This window comes from Sciurus vulgaris (assembly GCF_902686455.1).
Source record: "Sciurus vulgaris genome assembly, chromosome: 8".
Taxonomy (NCBI): Eukaryota; Metazoa; Chordata; class Mammalia; order Rodentia; family Sciuridae; genus Sciurus; species Sciurus vulgaris.
The window spans coordinates 15,653,205-15,671,569 of NC_136468.1; the positions used below are offsets into that span (position 1 = coordinate 15,653,205).

The window sequence follows — 18,365 nt, forward strand, 5'->3', positions numbered from 1 at the left end:
GTCCCAGGAGTTACAAGTTCCTGCACAACAGTCCCCGGACAGAAAAGGGTCAGGAACGTTAAGCGTGGAGTCACTGGATCCATTAAACAGAAACGTAAGCCCTGTTAAATGTGAATTTCGGATAGGCGATGACTAAATTTCTTTTAATATATCCCAAATATTGCACGAAATATACTAAAAAATTAGCCCTTGTTTATCCGAAATTCAAATTTAACCAGATGCCTATATTTTATCTGGCAACCCTAGGTAAGTAATAAATGGGGAACGGGAGGGAAAGTTTCAGAAGATTAAGACTTTTAAATGCCTCAAACTACAAAACTTTGTGTTTTAATATGTTCATAAATTAACAGCTGTATTGTATTATGCAAATTTATGTTAAGTTATTCACTCTCTGTCATCACGCTCCAATAAAAATTGTATATATGACATTTAGAAAAAAAATGACATCTTCTGATAAGAGTTTTGCTCAGCATTTCGGCAGCCGCTCATCACCTTTGGCTCCGTCTGAATGCTGCAGCCCGGGACACCCCGCACCAGGCCCTGCGTGAGTGACTCGCTGAATTACCTACGGTCTGTTTAAAATCCTCGAGAACAATCCCCGGGGGTGGCCAGTGATTGCCCTCCCTCCATTTTAATGCCTTTCAGGAGAAATGCAGCTTGGCGTGGAATAACAGCAGAGAGCGGCCCTGCCTTTCCTGGGAGATGGGCACCTCCTGCCAGGAAGCCCCGGACTGCGTGCAGGTAGGCATCGTGGACACGCAAGCGGGAAAATGAGTCCATGTTTAATCTCTGTGCCATCCTGTTTCTTGGGATCACACACACAGGGCAAAAAGCTCTCTCTGCTGTTTCCCTCTCAATGCACAGCGATGTCCACCAGTTGGCTAATTTAAAATTCAGAGCATTCATAAGCACGCGCCACCAGCTAGCCTTAGGAAGGTTTGCTTGATCTCACTGACGGCTGTCATCCTCCTGAAGCTTCCTGGTACACACCCAGTATCTTTGTTCTAGCTTTTATATATTTTTTTAAAAATTGAGTACTTTTTATGGGAAGAAATGCCCACGTCTGTCCTGGAAGGGAGGGGTAAAAGCTTGCTAAGGGCACATGACAGCCCCAAACTGGCAGGGAGCAGAGGCTTGAGAAAGAAAGAAAGCCAGATGGCCTCTAGGAATCTTTGAAGAAAGCCAGGTCAGGCTTGGAAAACAGGCTGTGGGCAGATGCTCTGGAAGAAGGCAGGGGAGGCCTACGCAGGTGTCGGGAAACTTCCGTGAAACAGGAAATAGAGCTGCTGAGGGAGCAGTCCCCCTGGGGCACTCAGGGGTCGCACTATGGGTGCCCCTTGCAAGTGCAGACCCACCCTGCTACCAAGGTGGATGGGCCAGGAAAGGGCACCACTGGCTTCACCCAGCGCCTTACTAGGAGGATGCTGGGTTCCTCAGATACACAGAAAAATGAGCATGGGCCTGGGAGCCGGGAACCACACCCACCCAGTGTGATACGGGCCTCTCCCAACATCCGTGGCCCCAGTTTCCTCATCTACAGATGAAGGCATTCCATCACATGACCTCTAAGTTTCTCTAAGTTCAGCGTTCCGTTATTCAACCAATATTGAGAACTGACTGGGTGTGTCTGGATGTGGGGACAAAGAGGCCCTGCATTCCTGGTGTCTACAGTTGGGGTGTCTAGGGGCCAGCAAGCAGAAGGGTCCTGTCTGAGAAGAAGTAGAGAAGAGGGGGGCAGCAGGAGGAGGGCAAGGGGAAGGACGCCCTGGGGTGGAAACTCCTTCTAAACTCTCTGAAATGACTGAGGAAGATAAGTGCCGAAGGGGAGCTGCTGCTTCTAGGTCACTAGTTCTTCCAGTCACGGAGACACAGGCTGCTGCCTGGACGCGGACCACGGGGAGGTGCTGGTTTCTAGAAGTGTATTTTCAAGTGGACCCACGGACCACAGCCCACTTCAGCTAGTTCATATGCAAATGGATGAACTCAGATGAAAATCTGCCCCTCATCTCCAAAGCCCTTGGCATTTGATATGGAGAAAAGATTTGGAGGCACAGGTGATGTTTTCATCCTTTCTGCAGTTATAGATCTTAACTTTGGAAAAGAAAGGTAAGGAAATGTAACAGGATACTGTTTAGGTGCCAGCCATGGGAAGGATTTGTTTTGCTAAATTATAGCCTGTAACACCAGAAATCTCAGAGAGCCTGAGAAGAACACCCACAGACCTTATTAAGTGGACTTTAAGTAAATTTTGAGGGACGGGGAAAAAAATGCTACTAGATACAGTGATAAATGACAGGTTTGACATATGAATTATTCCTGAGGGAAGAAACTGTCTCACACTTCAGGGGCAGGAAGAATAGAGGAATTCCTGAAATGGTAGATTTTACATAGGAAAAAAACCAATGTTACCTAGAAGCAACGATAGAATTTTCAGGCACCCAAGGGCAGACAAGGAGAATGTAAATTGGTCAAATATTAAGCAAAAAGAAACAATGTGCTTCTTGGCTTAGGGTTTTTTCTTTGCTGTGTATTTTTATGTTTGATCTGTTTGTTGGTTATTGAAGTAAGTTGATTTTTTATGGAAAGATGGATGCACTTTGACTCCCTAGGATTTTTTAGTTGCCTAAAGCCAAAGATCCACGCACTATCCACTTTGGACAATCACTCACCTTCACAGAGCAGTCTACCACCAAGCTGGTGGTCATTCCCAAGATCTTGCACTAGTAGATCTGGGTTCGGATTCGTGCTTTGCCTCAAAGTTGGCCTAGTTACTCTCTGAGTCTCAATTTCATTTTAATCTGTAAAGTGGGGGAAAAAATAGAATTGGCTGGAACAGTCTGGCCCAGCTCCAAGCACAGAGCAGGTGTTCATCATCTGGTAATTCTTGCTATTGTCATTGTCACCACCCCCATCAGGGTCTCACACTCTACCACTGAGATACGCTCCCAGCCCCCCATCATCATTATCATCAATATTATTTAATATTCAATACTTGATCCCAAAAGGTCACTCCTTGATAAAAAACAGGTTGGAAACAAGGTATTTCCATACCAGGACTAGAGGACTACAGTTGGCTACAGGACACAGAGAGAACTGGAAAGATGGACAGTCCCCCCCGATATTGAGATTCCACAATGAATGAAGTCCAGAAACAAAACCACCAAATGGTGCACACATTATGGTAGATGCTTCCAGAAGACTTCAATTTATCCAGGAGTCTTGGTTAGTGGGACCTAGTTCTGTAGAGTGAGGGCAGATTTATTTAACACGTAAAGTTGATTATGAATAATTATGGTGCCCCATAAATGTTTACTATTATGGGGGTGGCAATCACTGTCATTAGCATCTTTCAGGTCTACAAATCTCTAATTTGCAGCCAGACTAGGGAATACTCAAATGAGATTTTCAAAGAAAGGTGAGAGGAGGACAGAGAGAGAGAGAGAAATACTGCCCACCCCATCACCCTACAGCCGGAGACACCTCATCTTAATTCTGAGTCAAGGGGTGGGCCTGTGGCAGGATGTCCTCGGGCTTCAGTGGCCTTTTTGGTAGGATGGAGAAATCGCCCCTCACAGTCCTAGAGTTGGGCATGGGCCAGAGGACCTCCCAGGTGAGGTTGGTGAATCTATGAGATGCTTTCAAACAGGCGTATTGACTGCTGCCAGAGAGCCATCTTGTGGGTCTTGCCAGGGATTTGGGCTCTTGGCACTCTGGACAGGCTGGACGTGGCCACAGCACAAGCACAGAAAGGCTACTACTTCCCAATAACCCAAGGGGGACTTTTCTAAAAAGCAGCAGTTCCAGCTGAGCATTTATAAGTTCAGTCCTGTCGTTAGTAACGCAGGTCACTACTAAAGTTGGCATTGATTCCTCATGGCATGATGGCAACGTGTCTTCACCTGGGTTGTGCCCTAGAGTCCCCAGGGGCCTTTGAGAAGCCCAGGCCACAGCTCAGACCTACCACCTCAGAAATCTCCAGGGGTAGAACCCAAGCATTGCTGTTTATTTTATTTATTTATTTTTAGTTGTAGATGGACACAATATCTTTATGTGGTGCTGAGGATCGAACCCAGTGCCTTGCACTTTTGAGCTACAGTCCCAGCCCCAAGCATCGTTATTTTTTAAGTTCTTAGGATGTATGTGGAAATACCTGGCTGCTCTTAGGCCTTGATGTGCAGGTGAGTCCTTGGCTCAGCTGGTGACACAACAGGAAGGTATAGAGAGGATCTGGAACTGTCACAGCACCTCTTCTTATCTGAAATCAGACTGTGTCTAGGGACAGCCTGGGGTCTGCCCCATAATCCCGTGTCGAAGCTTCGTGCAAACCAGGCCTTGCTTGCTGCAGTAGGAGAATCAGGGGACGTAGCAAGGGTCAGAGGTCTTGTTTCCTTCTGGGAGGAAAGATGGGGGGCACCTGCAGTCTCAAGATGCCAGGCTGGTCCTCCCCAGCCAGCCATGTCCCAGGCCTCTGAGATAGATGAAAATGGCATCTGGTGGCAGGCAAGGGCAGGCTGGCTGGTGACAGCATCCTATAGACCCCAGGACCCGTGCCATTGCTCTGCAGAGGTAGCCCAGCAGTGGGCAGAGGGGGGTCTGGATGGCCAGGGGACTGTAAGACAGATGTTCCAGGTGCTTGTTGAATGTCCTTTAACAATGAACAGAGTGAAAACCGACTACAAGAAGTGCAGCTAGGGAAAAGGTCCACTGGGTAGAACCCATGGAGAAAGCCCAGGGTGGTCAGAGAACCTTCTACGAGGTCCAGCACGTAGAACCCAAGGAGAAAGCCAGGGGTGGCCAAAGAACCTTCTTAGGAAGTCCAGCGGGAGAATCCAAGGAGAAAGCCTGGGGTGGTCAGAGGACCTTCTACGAGGACCAGCACATAGAACCCAAGGAGAAAGCCCAGGGTGGCCAGAGAACCTTTTATGAGGACCAATGGGTAGAACCCAAGGAGAAAGCCCGGGGTGGCCAGAGGACCTTCTACGACGAATGAGACCAGACCATTTATGAATGAAGTCTCCATTTCAAGAATGTCTTTACCCTGTGGACTAAGCAATCAGAGACCTGGAAGCTTCTAGGGAGAAAGCTCTGCTCCTCCAGGGGAGAAGCTGCCTGTGTGCCATTCATTCTGCACCACGTGGAAGAATTCATAAGCTCAGAGACTGGAGGCTGAAGATGCTGTGGAAGGAGGACAAGGCCGCGACAAAGCCCTGCCCTTCCAGAACACCTATCCCTGGGGCAGGAACGAGGGGACAGGACGAGATGGTCCTAGCGGGCGACTGAGCAGGAGCAGCGGGCCCTGAGGCGGGCGGGCATGCAGTTGGCATCTCCCTGGTACTGCAGGAGTGTGAGGTGAACATGTTTCCAAGCTCCACAGGAAGCGGCCCTGACGCCCCACTCAGAACCGAGGAGCCACTATTGCCAGCGGGTTGACGGGAGCGACTCAGAAGCACGGAATCCTTGCACACCAGAGATGTGATGAGAAGAATGCACTCAGTACTGTGGTGGCGAGGTCTGTGCCAAGCCAAGCCTGGCCCCTTCCTGGTGCATCCCTCATCTTCTCAAGTTATTTATCTTCCCTAGGTCCCTGCCGCGCTGAGTCTTCGTATCAACCTACGTATCCAGTTATTTAATCAAACATGAACCTCTGTGTCGCTGTGGCGGCGTTCTGCCAATATAGTTACCATTTACATTCAGTTGATTTTAAGTAAAGGAGATTACCCTTGAGAATGTGGTGGGCCTCATCCAATCAGTTGAGGGCCTTAAGAGTGAAAGCTGAGGTTTCCAGCAGGAGGAGAAATTCTGTCTCAAGAGTATCGCATTAACTCCTGCCTGAGTTTCCAAAGTGCCTCCTGCCCCACAATCACATAAGCTCAATCCTCAGAAAAAACCTCTCTTTCTCCCCTCTTGGTTCTGTTCCCCTGCAGATCTCTTTTCCCAATAGTGAAGTGGGCTTGGTGATCGGAACTACTTCATAAAGTTCCTGCAAGGAGCAAGCCAAGTAAAGTTCTTGGCTCAGGGTCTGCCACAGAACCAGTCCATCAGCATCCTCGACAGCAGAGTTAGTCCAATCCCTTCCTCTTACCGATAAGGAAACTGAGGTACAGAGAGGGGGTGATAGGCCTAACCCGGGGTGACGTCAGTCCTGTTCCAAACCCTGTATGCGTGTTAACTCACTTTATCTCGTCAACAACCTCTTGAGCTCCATTATGTTACTATTACCATTTTAAAGACAGGAGAACTAAGGAACAAAGAGATTATGCCAGTGACCCATGACGTACTACCTGTGAGTGACAGCTTGGTGTCGGTCAGGCCGTGGCCAGCATGTGTCTCGGGGCTCCCTCCTGCTCAGGTGGCCTGCTCTGTGGTCAAGTTTAGGTTTGGTGGAGCGTGGTTGGGACCCCATCTCTCAGCACAAGCCTCTGATCTGACACCAGCTGAGAGTCTCAGGCAGACACAACACAGCCCCCATGGGGTGAGCACCTCCTTTAAGGAGCAGGATCCCAAATGCAGTGACTTAAGGCGGGGGGTGGGCAGGATCCCTAGCTCTCTGACATTCATTAAAAGGGTTTCTATGTAAGGAACCTCCCCTCCCCGTTTGTCAGCCACTTGAACTAATTATTCTTCAAGTTGAAGTTCTTGCCTAGAGCTAAGAGGTAAGGACTTTGTCCTCTTTCCTGTCCCAAATTGCTAATTACAATGTCTCAGAGAGGGGTCCATTGCAAAAAGAGTCCGGGTGGCTTTCCAGCCATTCCAGCTGACAGCCGTGGGGGGGCTGTCCCTCTTCTCATCCTCATACCAAGAACTCCGTTTGCAGGGTGTCTGTCGCATGCTCCCTACAGCTCTGCCCCCGTTTGGTCCCAGCAGGGGGAGGCCAGTGGAGTTTAATTACATTCTTCCTATAGGGAATGTTCAAGGAATGAGGCTTTGAAAAACAACTTGTGCTACCAAAAGGAAGGGAAAAAATCAAATTAAGTGGGTGAGGAACAGGCATTGCCTCTTGTGTCCTAGGGACCCAATCTAAATATTTAAATTTTAAAGATGGATTTCTAAAGGCTTAACTTCATAAACCTTACGCATCGTAATTCATCCGGGAGTCGAACCTCCCCTCTGATGTGGAATATTCCTCTGCCTGGACTTAGTAGTTGATATTTTCACACATTCCATATTCAGCTATAAAACTTCATCTTAAAAAAAGCCCAAACCACGAAACAAAACATAATTCTGCTCACAGTCCTGGGGCAAAATGGGCCTAGGGGAAGGTCTGGGCCTCAAATGAACGCTTCTTGGAAAGGTCCCTAATCCTCTACTCAATTCCATACCTTCCCTCCTCAGCTCTGAGATGCCCAGAGGCTGGCACACGTGTGCAGGAGCCCCGGCAGATGCTGGGGCTGACGGTCACTTCTAGCTGACTTGCCACACCATGGACCCCAAAGCGGGGAGAACGGAGGCCACAGGCAGGCATCAGTGGAGGCGGGGGTGGGAGGGAGTGAGTTCTTTTTCCCCCGGAGCATTCAAGCACAACTGTGTGATCTCTTAGATGCCTGTCCTGGGTGGCAGCCACCCTAGGTGGTCCCTAAGTTCCCTGGGAGCTGAGGGCTCTGGTTCCTTTCTTGCCTTGACATGTGCTGGGTGTCAACACATGGGTCTGTAGGGTTCTGTTGGGCTGTGGGGACCACCCGGCATGGCCCCTTTTGCCAGCCTTTGTCTCCCTCAGCAGTGGCCTCCCTGACCTGGGTCAACTCCTTCCTCCCAGGGAGCAGGAACCCATATGACTCACCCAGTGTGTCCTCTGCCTGTCCCCCTCCAAATCTGCACTCAGCCTCTAGTTAGAGAAGGGGACCTCCATTCATCCACTCTTCTCACAAGCCTACTATGTGCCCAGCACTGTTCTGGGCACTGGGGTAGACAAGGAGCCCAACAGGTGCAGCCAGAGTAACTCCCTGCTCCCAAAGACCCTCCGGTGGTGACATTTTCAGCCTAATGATGGTTGAGGGAGAAGGTTTGTGTCAAGACCAGGAGTCTTTAAATCTGAGCAGCAGTCTTTCCTGTTCTCTATGTAAAGTGGCTTTGGTCAGCAGTGTACAGGGAAGTCCAAACAAAAAAAGTGTGTGTTCAAAAGCTAATTGTTGGAAATAAAACCCATTCTTTTGATGGACTACGAGCCCATAGTGTGCTCAGTAGTTAAACAAATGAGCCATTCTGTCACCAATTAACTCAAGGCCAAGTGGACCCACAGTGCTGAGCCTCACCTGTGGAGGTAGCATGCCCAGGTGGCTTTCAATTCTTGCTTTTCTAGATTGCTGGAAAGCCACCCACCAGTTTGTTTACTTAGCAAAGGCTGGTCCCTCCAGAGACCCAGATCTTGAATATAAAATGCTCCCAGTTGCCACATGAAAGGCACCACACCCATGCTGATTGGCGTGACCCATCCCAGGAGGAACATCTCTTTCCAGGTCACCTCTCCCTCCACTCTGCAGGGACTTTATGGGAAGGGGGCACTTGGAACTTAATTGCTTAAAGTGCTACACCTGAGGAAGCAGGCAGCCCAGAAAAAACACTCATAAGTCCTTCCTGCCCCTCTGTCTGCCTCCCGCCTTAACACCTTGCTGTGTGCAATTCCAGGCTTCTGGGCCATCCGGGGCTCCCAAGCGGGCAGTGAGCCAGGGGGTGGAGCAGGGAAGATTCTGGGTCTCCCTGGATCTGGGGAGAAGAACTAGAACAAGAATAAGAGAAAGGAAGAGGGAGGGAGGCCAATCAGTTCTGTGAACATTGAAGAAGGAGGAAGGAAGGAAAGTAGCCGCAGGGCAGGAGGAGGAGGAGAGAGGAGGGGGGCTACAGTGGCACAAGGCCAGGGGCAGGTCACAGTCAGGGTGGGTCAGTTTCCCCAGGGGTCACTGTGGGCACGGGTGTTGAATGTCTCCAGGGAATGTGGAGCGCTTGGAGTCCTGGGTACTGGCAGAGGAAGGACTTGGCTCTGAGGGGCGTCCATTCATGGCCCAGATGTGACACAGTTACCTTCCCACAAATGTCCCCAAGAAGAGAAAGAGCAGATGACCTGGGTCACTAAGACCCTTCTGCTCGTATAATAATCATGAATACTTTCTCTGTTGCCTGACCGGTCACCGTGCTTTGGGGACTCTCGAGATGCCGAGTGAGGGGTCTCAGAGGTGCCTTCTATCTTGTCTTCCTTCTGGGTGCTGGTGCTTTGGCAGCAGTGGCCACAAACCACAACTTGCAAGATAGAGTTCCAGGCACGTACCCAGAGAGGCCTCTCTTCATAGGCTGGGAAGACTTCCTGGCCTTGGTACCGATCGGGATGCTGGACAGACGCTTCCAGAAAGGACAGGAAGTGGGCAAGTCAGATACATTTCCAAGCCCCATACAACCTTACAGCTCTTGCTTCTTAAGTGAAAATAGTGCAGATTTTGACTGAGGCCACCAGAGATATGGTGTCAAGGGAAGTGCCTTTTGACAATAATACTTTGATGTGCCCCTCACAGGGGTCCAATGCTCCTGGATATGCCAAGAGGTCCTTGGGGGAGTTATGTGCTAGATGAAACTCCCTGCCTAAGAGGGTTGGCCTGGTGGGTGTGTTGGAAGTGACAGGTCCCCAGTCTATACAAGTACCCTGAGAGAAGCCTCTGGGTGCCAACATCATCTGCTTTGAAAATGACTTTAAATCAATTCAGAAGCACCCCTGACTTCTTGCCATGGAGAAATTATTTAAGGAAGAAAGACCTTAGGATTAATTTAGAAAGATTTATATACTTCTAAAGTGTATTAGATTGAGTAATTCCTCCATCACTTTATCTCCCACTCAATAAAGTGAGTGGCATCAAACTTACTGGAACACTCTTAAAACCTTTCAAATGTATTAACAAAAGGTAAACCAGTAGCCTCTCTGTCATTAGGGATAATTACTGCTTCACACATCATAGTAAAGATAGAGGCAGGCTTTGGGGTTCAGATTCTGCTCTTCAGTGAGGGCTGGGAGCTGTTAGGAATGCAGATGTTCGGGCTCCACCCCTGACCCTGCGAATCAGAATCCCTAGGTGATCACTACCCTCGAAGAACTCAGATGCTCCAGCTGGTGGCTGTGCTGCAGGCTGTGACCTGCTCTGCACTGCTCCTGCCCCAGTTCTTGGTGTTGTGGTTGGACATTAGGGCTGTAAGTCGTTCTTTGTTCCTACCTCTCTCCTTCTGCCTTGATGCTTCGTGTCTATTTCACGGATGTGGCATCTGTAGGAAAGGGAGGGACTCTGAGGAGCCACTAAGGCCTGTGTGGCCAGGTCCTGAACTGGCGGGAAACACCGAGTTCACTGTCAGGGGCAACCTGCGGACCTGGCCAAAGGGAAGGGGCCCTTCCCAATGGGGAAAACCCACTTCCAGCTTCTCACTTGATCTCAAAGTTCACTGTGTCTTACTCCCTGTGTGAAGATTGACCCTGGGAAGGATCCTAACTGGGACACAATTTTTTCCATAGTGAGCACAAATTTATGTTAAGCTGTTCGCATATTTTTTCTCGGAACTTCCCCCCACCCCTGTGACCATGGACATATATTAATGAAATAGCTGGTCGAGGGTAAGATGGTTATACACATAAATTTTCATAGCCATGGAATATGCTTGTTTCCTTTTGAGATCCTCTGGCTGCTTCAAGAACAAATTCCCAACCTTGCTCATATTCTCAGTGTGAGCCAATCAGCTGAAATAACCAGCTCAGAATGGTCTTTTAGTCTTAAGAGAAAAAGCAAGACTATGTTGTATTTTAATTAGGTATTTATAACGGGGACACAACAGCTATTCGAGAGAAGTTTTAAGAATCTGGCCTTCCTTCTGAGGCATAACTGTGTTCAAATTATCCTAAAGAGAGACTGTATATCAATCCAATCCAGTTTGTGATAAATTTACAACTGGGTTCTATGCAGCAGATTTATATCAACAATTAAGCAGAAGGAAAATGGGTCATAAATTGTGGCTGGCACAGTCCGGCACCAAAGAGAAGAAAAGAGAATGGTTTAGCCAGATCAAAAGTCAATAATTTCAACACAAAGTGCTGAAGCTAAAACAAAAATGATTGATGCAGGAAGAGGTGGGTTTTTTTCCCCTCCTCTCATCCTTCTTAAAATTATATATTACAAGACAAAATGAAGCCTCCAAACAAGGTCTTATTAGAAAATGGGCGTAGTTGTTTAAAATTTGGCAAGTGGTACAAATGCATAACCCTTCCCTTCTATTCCCTTTACTGTTGAATTTAACAGAAGTATGCCCTCTTCAATGTGACTGGAACCACATGGGGAAAGAGTGTGTTCTCTAGATTGGGCGACTTGAGAAAGGGATTCCTGTGGTTTGAATGCTTGTTCCCAGAACTCAGGGTTGGAAACTTAATCCCCAGTCATACGTTGATGGTATTTGGAAGTAGGGCCATTGGGAGATAAGGTGGTTTAGAAGAAGTCATGAGGGTGGTGTCCCTATGATGCCATTAGTGACCTTGTAAGAGAAGGAGACCTGGATGAGCTGGCACCCTTGCTCCGTCCCACTGTGTGATGGCCTCTGCCATGATATCATGCAGTCAGGAGGCCCTTGTCAGATGCCAAACAGATCAGATGCTGGTATCATGCTCTTGGACTTCCCAACCTTCAAGAACTGTGAGCAAAATAATTAATTTAATTCTTAAAGAATAGACATACCTGGTCTACAATAAAATACCTGGTCTCAAGTATTTTGTTGTAGCAATGGAAATTAACCAAGAAGTTTCTAAATTGACGGGTTTTTTTTTGGGGGGGGGGGACCAGGAGTTGAACCCAGGGGTGCTTAACCACTGAGCCATACCCCCAACTCCTTTTTCTATTTTATTCAGAGACAGGATTTTGCTGAGTTACTTACAGCCTCTCTAAGTTGTTGAGACTGGCTTTGAATTCAAGATCCTCCTGTCTCAGCCTCCTGAGCTGCTGGGAATATAGGCATACACCACTGTGCCTGTCCCTAAATTGATTTTTATTTTTTAGGGTTTCTACTGAAACTTCTATTGTAAACAACTTGAAGCACCTATGCTGAGGGGTGGCAGAAGCGTTGACAAGGAATGCCTGCCAGTTTCATTCTCCCACTCAAAAATATTCTTCCCGTTATTCAGCCTCTGCTTCCACAGAATCCACACCTACGTCTTCGTAATCCTTCTCCAGTGCTGCCGAGTCCTCTTGAACCTCAGAGAATTCCCCTTCCTCCATACCTTCTCCCACACACCAGTGCCTGGCATAGGTGAGATGGGACTTATGGTCCCGGCGGGCCCAGGCCTCCACAATGGCGGTGGTATTGCTCAGCATGCACACAGCCCGCTGCGCCTTGGCCAGGTCTCCTCCAGGCACCACTGTGGAGGCTGGTAGTTAATGCCTACCTTGAACCTAGTGGGGCACCAATCCACCAACTGGATGGTGTGTTTGGTCTTGAATGTGGCAATGGCTGCGTCGATGTCTTTTGGGACCATGGTCCCCACGAATGACATGTGGCAGGCCACGTCATTGCTATGTACTTGCCGGCGTGAGGGTCACACTTCACCATCTGGTTGGCCAACTCAAAGCAGGCATTGGTGACGGCAGCCACTGAGAGCTGCTTGTGGTAGGTTTTCTCTGCCGAACTGACCAGGGCGTAGGTGGCCAAGGACAAACGGGTGCAGGGGTGTGGCACCAGGTTGTTCTGGAACTCTGTCAGGTCCACGTTCAGGGCCCCGTCGAACCGCAGGGAGGCTATGATGGAGGACACGATCTGTCCAATCAGAAAATTGAGGTTGGTGTACGTGGGACGCTTGATGTCCAGGTTGCTCTGACAAATGTCATAGATGGCTTCGTCGTCTACCATGAAGGCATAGTCAGAGTGTCCGAGGGTCGTGTGGTTGTCAGGATGGAGTTGTAGGGCTCCGCCATGGCTGTGGACGCCTGCGGGGCTGGGTAGATGGCAAATTCCAGCTTGGACTTCTTCCATGTCCACTGAGGCTGCTCCTTGAGCAGAGAAGCAAACCCAGAGCTGGTACCGCCCCGAAGCTGTGGATGATGCGGAAGCCCTGCAGTCTGGTGCGCAGATCGGCCCAGGGCCGGTCCACGATCCCCTTGCCGATGGCATAATGGCCTCTAGCATAGTTATTGGCTGCATCTTCCTTCCCAGTGGTGCTACTCTGGGTGGAAGAGTTGCCTGTAGGTCCCTTGCCCACTTCATCTGCCACAGTGTGTTCCAGGTCCACAGCAACATCTGGGCACGAACTTGCCAGCCCCGGTTTCGCTGAAGAACGTGTTGAATGGGTCACCCCTGCCACCAAAGATTTTGGCACTTGGCATCTGATCATCGGGCTGAATTCCATGTTCAAGGCAGGATAGCTCGAAGCAGGCATTGCCCATCTGGACACCCGCCTGCCCCACGTGGACAGAGAGACACCGTGCGTGATAGTTTCCTCCTGGAAGCACATTGTGTTCTCGCCTTCCCTCAATTCAAAGCTCTGCACCCTCTAAATCGATTTTTGATGGTGGGACAAGAGGAGGGGAGGCTAAACAAAATCCTAAATCAGATGGAGTGGAAGAAAATTTATATGACCTAGAAAAAAGCAGCCTAGTTGCACGATTTATCGTAACTGTGTTAAACGCTAGAACAGGAGTCCATCCCTTGAGTGGAGAAAGGCAATCAAGGTCATTTGGATCAAAGTAGCTGGTAAGAGACAGGATATTGCCAGACAGAAGGTATGGTCCAAAAAATATGTATAAGTTTTCCCCAATTGTGAAGGAAGGTCCAAGGGTGTCCTTCTTGTGCCAGAGTTTGGTTCTGCAGAGAGCAGAGCATCTGAGGTACCGACTTTCATGTCCGATGTCTTCACTTCTGAAATGGTTAAGGTGCAATCAGGCAAAGTGCTGGCCTTGTCTTTAACCATTAGGAAGGACTGACTGGCCCCGCACCACAGGCACTGTGTAGTGGCCACGTCATTTATAAGAAGTACCCAAGAGGGGCTGTCTCAGTATTGTTGCACTTAGGCCCCTGAATTTGGAAAGCTGGTGTCGTAAAGCTCAGAAGGAAGGTCAACATGACTGCATAAGGAGAAACCGGAAAAGGGGAGCTGTGACTGAGGACCATGGCCTCTACACATGACTTAGGGAGCAGGGCTTAGGCTGCTTAGCCCGAGCCTGGCCTTCTGTTCTCCACGGCCATCTGCACAATGCAGCAGAATTGCTGATTTGCCTTCTCTACCTATTTGAAGACAGGAAAGATAATTGGAAAGAAGCGTCAGGGCAGAGGGAGGGGATGGCGGAGGGAGCAAAGGCTGCCAGTGTGGTAAGATGTGTGCTTCCCGTGGGTCCCGAGGACGCTAAAGGAGGCATCAGAGGCTCAAGACTTCTTGCCAGTGATCTGCCCGAGGTGGCTGATTGCCACAAGGAGACTCCAGCACCAAAACTGTGAGTGGGAGCTGGCGGTTGGAGCTGGTGTCTCTGGTCAGGGAACTCTGTTGTGGGGGCTGCCCCAAGAGCCTCTGAATCACTCTTGCATCTGCCCCTCCTCAGAGACACTTCAAAGAAGGTGCTGAGAGCAGCCTCAGGAGGGTAGGATTTGGGATCCGTTTGTGGCGCCCAGGCCCTCGAGAAGAAGGAGGTCCAGCAGGGGCAGCAGGGAGAAAGGAGGAGGAAGAGCAGACCACACCCCTTCCAGGGTGGCATCCTCAGGCCACGTGTCAGCCTGAGTGGAAGGCGGGGAAGAGTGTTGAACTGGATCTGAGCCTGAAGTTTTAATCGGAACCAGATGGGTCTGGGCTTTTTAATGCCTGAAAGTGACCGGAACCTTTGAGATCTATCCCAGGTGTCTGGAAATGGGAAAGGAGAGCATGTTTAAAGAAAAAATAATTGGAGAAAATGCCACAGGGTTTCCTGTTTGTATCTCACTGAATTCACACTGTGCAAAGTACTGGTTACTCAGCCATCTTGAGATGACTGGTGGGACCATCCCTGCAGATGAGGGGCGAGAGAAGCTGAGAGATGTGGAGAGAGCTGTTGGGGGACAGGGTTGGAGCGGCTGCATCAAACCATTTCTGAAAGCAGCCCAACCCTCTGGAGTTTGTAGCTCTGGGGGCCAATAGGTATGGGCCACTTTCTGTCACTGCTCGTGGAAGGAGTTACAGTGCACACAGCCACTCTTCTCCTTGGAGGGACAGAGCTCCCCTCAGATGATCAAAGGGCATTGGTGTAGAAGGAAACGGCTCAGGGCAAGAAGCTCTGGAGCTGGGATCCAGTGATCTCATGGACAAACCCAGGGACAGGCTGCCCAGGGGCCTGCAGGGCGCTCTCTACTCTAGAACAAACCGTGTGAGGGAGGGTCCCGAGCCCCAGGAGCTGGCATTAACTGGCACTCAAGAAATATTTGTTGAATGGAAACCAGCAGGAAAATTATAACAAGTCATACTCTACATGCAAATTTTCAGGAATATTTTCAGGAAAATATCTAATGTGTGAACATCTAATCTGCATTTCCCTGTCCTGACAGATGGCCCATATTAACAGAGCTCTGATTATAGTAAAAAAAAAAAAATTAAAAAATAAAACAAGAGAGAAAGAAAGAAAAGAAAACCTACAAATTTCATTGAGCGGGTAACCATGGTAAGGCTAGACAAAGCAATGCTATCATGATGATCAAATTTATTTCTTAAATGACAACCTCTAGTTATTTCCATTTGCCAAAGACCATCCCAAATATCGCCTGGGGAAAGAATATGATCTGTGGAGTAGGTCTGTGTGGCTGGGGCAGAGTGTCGGTCGGATGTTATTTTTTTCTTGGAAGACGGGTCTGGGCCCTAAGAATCTAAGGTTACACTCTCAAAGTGGAACCAGGGTCCCCACCTGAGGATGTTTATTAAGAATACAGGTTCCCAGGCCCTAGCCCAGACTTATGGAATCAGAACCTCTGAATATGCATTTTATACTGTCTTAGACAGTTTTGCATGCACTCAAGTTTGAAAACCTTTCCTGCTATAATCAGTTTATTTGCCCAGGTAATCTCCTCGGTGCATTGGGTCACGTGCACAACCCATGAGAGATGGTCCCCGGGGAAGGAGACCTGATCCTAGACTGGGAGATCGCAGGAGGCCCGGGTTTGGTGAGGCAGTGTGGCTCTCCTTAAGGTCAAGGCCATGCCAGAGGATAGTGGCCATGTGCATGAGGGCTTTGGATGGAAGCTCACCCCGTATCCCTGTGCACTACCATACCTGGGCCTGACCTGAGCCTTGGCTCCTGTGGCAGGCAGGCTCCTAGCTCTGTAGCTCTCCAAATGACACCACATTCTAGAATAGATTTTTCTGCCTTTCATTGCCCTGGAGGGTTTAATGTGAATAGGAGATATTGTTTAATAGACATAACTTAATTGTTTATCAATTGGCTTTTAAGTTCGCTCAAGGTGTGGCCTTGACTTCTCCTCCTCTCGGGGCTCTGCCCCCTCTCCAAGCGGCTGGGCACCTCCTCCTGATTTATTTGGGACTTGGGGCTGGACTTCTTGCTGCTGCCTTCCTGGGATAATGCCTTAAGCTTTCTTTAGGAAGTCACTCGCAAGTTCTCGGCCAAATGAGCTGAGTGGAATTGACATGGGGCTGGGGTCTGAATGGCATGAGACCATTGGGGCCCCATTCCCTGACCATGAAAATGGGGTCCAGAATGGGCAGTGACCTTAGCATTCCCATCACAGTGCCCTTCCTGACTCTTGCTGGGAATCTGAGGCCACAGACCCTCTTCGCTGGGGAGGATCAAGGAAGTATGTGGTCACAGACATTCTTGGCAGGCTTCCTGGGGCTTCCAGAGGACAGCATGACCCCGAATGGGGCCCCTATAAGGACACACAGCCAGGAACTGGGCAGAAGAAGCTGGAACCTGAGCACATGATTGAGGCCTGGGTAGAGACCCTCCTGAAGCCATCTCTCTCCCTGAGCTGTGTGATTGTGTTTTTGGTAAGATCAGTTTAGGTTGGGGTTTTGTGACCTGCAACTCAATGTACCTGTAGAGAAGCCTTCTAGTTCCCCTGGTTCTCTTGCAGTAATGTGCTCCCAACATCTTCGGTCCCTCCACCCCCTCCTCAATTTAAACCAAATATTAAACTACCTATAAAATAGGATGAGAGAGGTGGTAGGGTGATTTGGATTCACAGCTTGTTGAGACTCCATGCCCGAAGAATATTGATTAATGGATCAATGTCAATCTGGAGGGAGCCCTGTCCTGTTCAACATTTTAATCAATGACTTAGATGAAATAGGAGACATGCTTAGCAAGTCTCAGATGACACGAAGCTGGAGGAACTGCTAATATGACAGATGGCAGAATCAAGATTCAAAATTATTTTGACTGACTTGAACAGTAATAAGAATAAATATAAACTCTTGCATCCAGGCTCAAAAGATCAGTTGTATAAGCAGGGGACTGAGAGACCTGGCTTGGCAGTTGTCATAACAACACAGAACTTGAAGTGGACCATAAGCTCACGGCAAACCCAAAACTGAGAGAATTAATCACACGGTTACCGTTTGCAACGTTTCAAAGCTGCTAGCGGAGAAGAAAGACGAACTTTGCCTCGACCTCCCCAGTAGGATAAAGAAGTGAAATTTGCTGGGAATTAGTTTTTAGCTTATTATTCACAAATTTTTTTCTGACGATTCCAATAAGAGAACAAGCCACCTTCCAACATCGTGAAGGTAATAATAATCGCCTTAGAACGTAAGAGAAAGGAAGACATTTGAAAACAGAGATTTTAAAAATGATTCCATTTAACAACTCACAGGCCAAAGCAACCCACACAAGCTTCCAGAAAACACGTGAGCTGAAAGCAGCCTGGCTCAGCAGCCACCCGAGTCACGGAGAGGCGCCTGGTTAGAGGAGCACCCAGACGCCCAGCCTCGCCCGCCAGCTCCCTCTGCTGTGGCCCTCCTCAGCTCCGCCAGCCTGCGTTCCTGCTTCTGCTGGGCCTGTCCTGTGTCCACTCCTGCCCTGCAGCCCAGCCGCCTTTCCCGGCTCACCCGTGTCTCCCTCAGCGTGGCAGCTTCATGGTCAGTGTTGGGAAGCCACACCTCCTTCCCAGCCACTACCCTTGAACCCCCACACCTTCCTGGGACTTTGCAGGTCCCCTGGCCAGTTTCGTGGGCAGCCCCAGGCAGTGAAAGTAATGCACCATTGTTTCTATTTTCTTCTATTTTTCTGAACACTCCATTTTACTTGCCGGCCCAGAGAGACAGAGAAGGCCAGCGATGGCCCGATTTCATCTTAAGAACTTGGGGTGTGAGTTTAGCAAGTTATCAAAACAAGTTTCACTTCCAGGAACCCCAAATTGGTCACCTGTGGACATCCCCTGGATGCCCCCTGTAC

The 18,365-nt window shown here is 49.1% G+C and overlaps 1 protein-coding gene and 1 pseudogene across 3 annotated transcripts in view; both read right to left on the bottom strand.

Annotated features, from left to right (window-relative positions):
• TBXAS1 (thromboxane A synthase 1) overlaps nucleotides 1-18,365 on the bottom strand; it is a 159,789-nt gene that overhangs the window by 35,938 nt on the left and 105,486 nt on the right. The gene's annotated exons all lie outside the window — the stretch shown is intronic.
• LOC306668654 (tubulin alpha-3 chain-like) lies at nucleotides 8,858-18,363 on the bottom strand (annotated as a pseudogene). Its single transcript has one exon. The product of its transcript is annotated as a tubulin alpha-3 chain-like (transcript).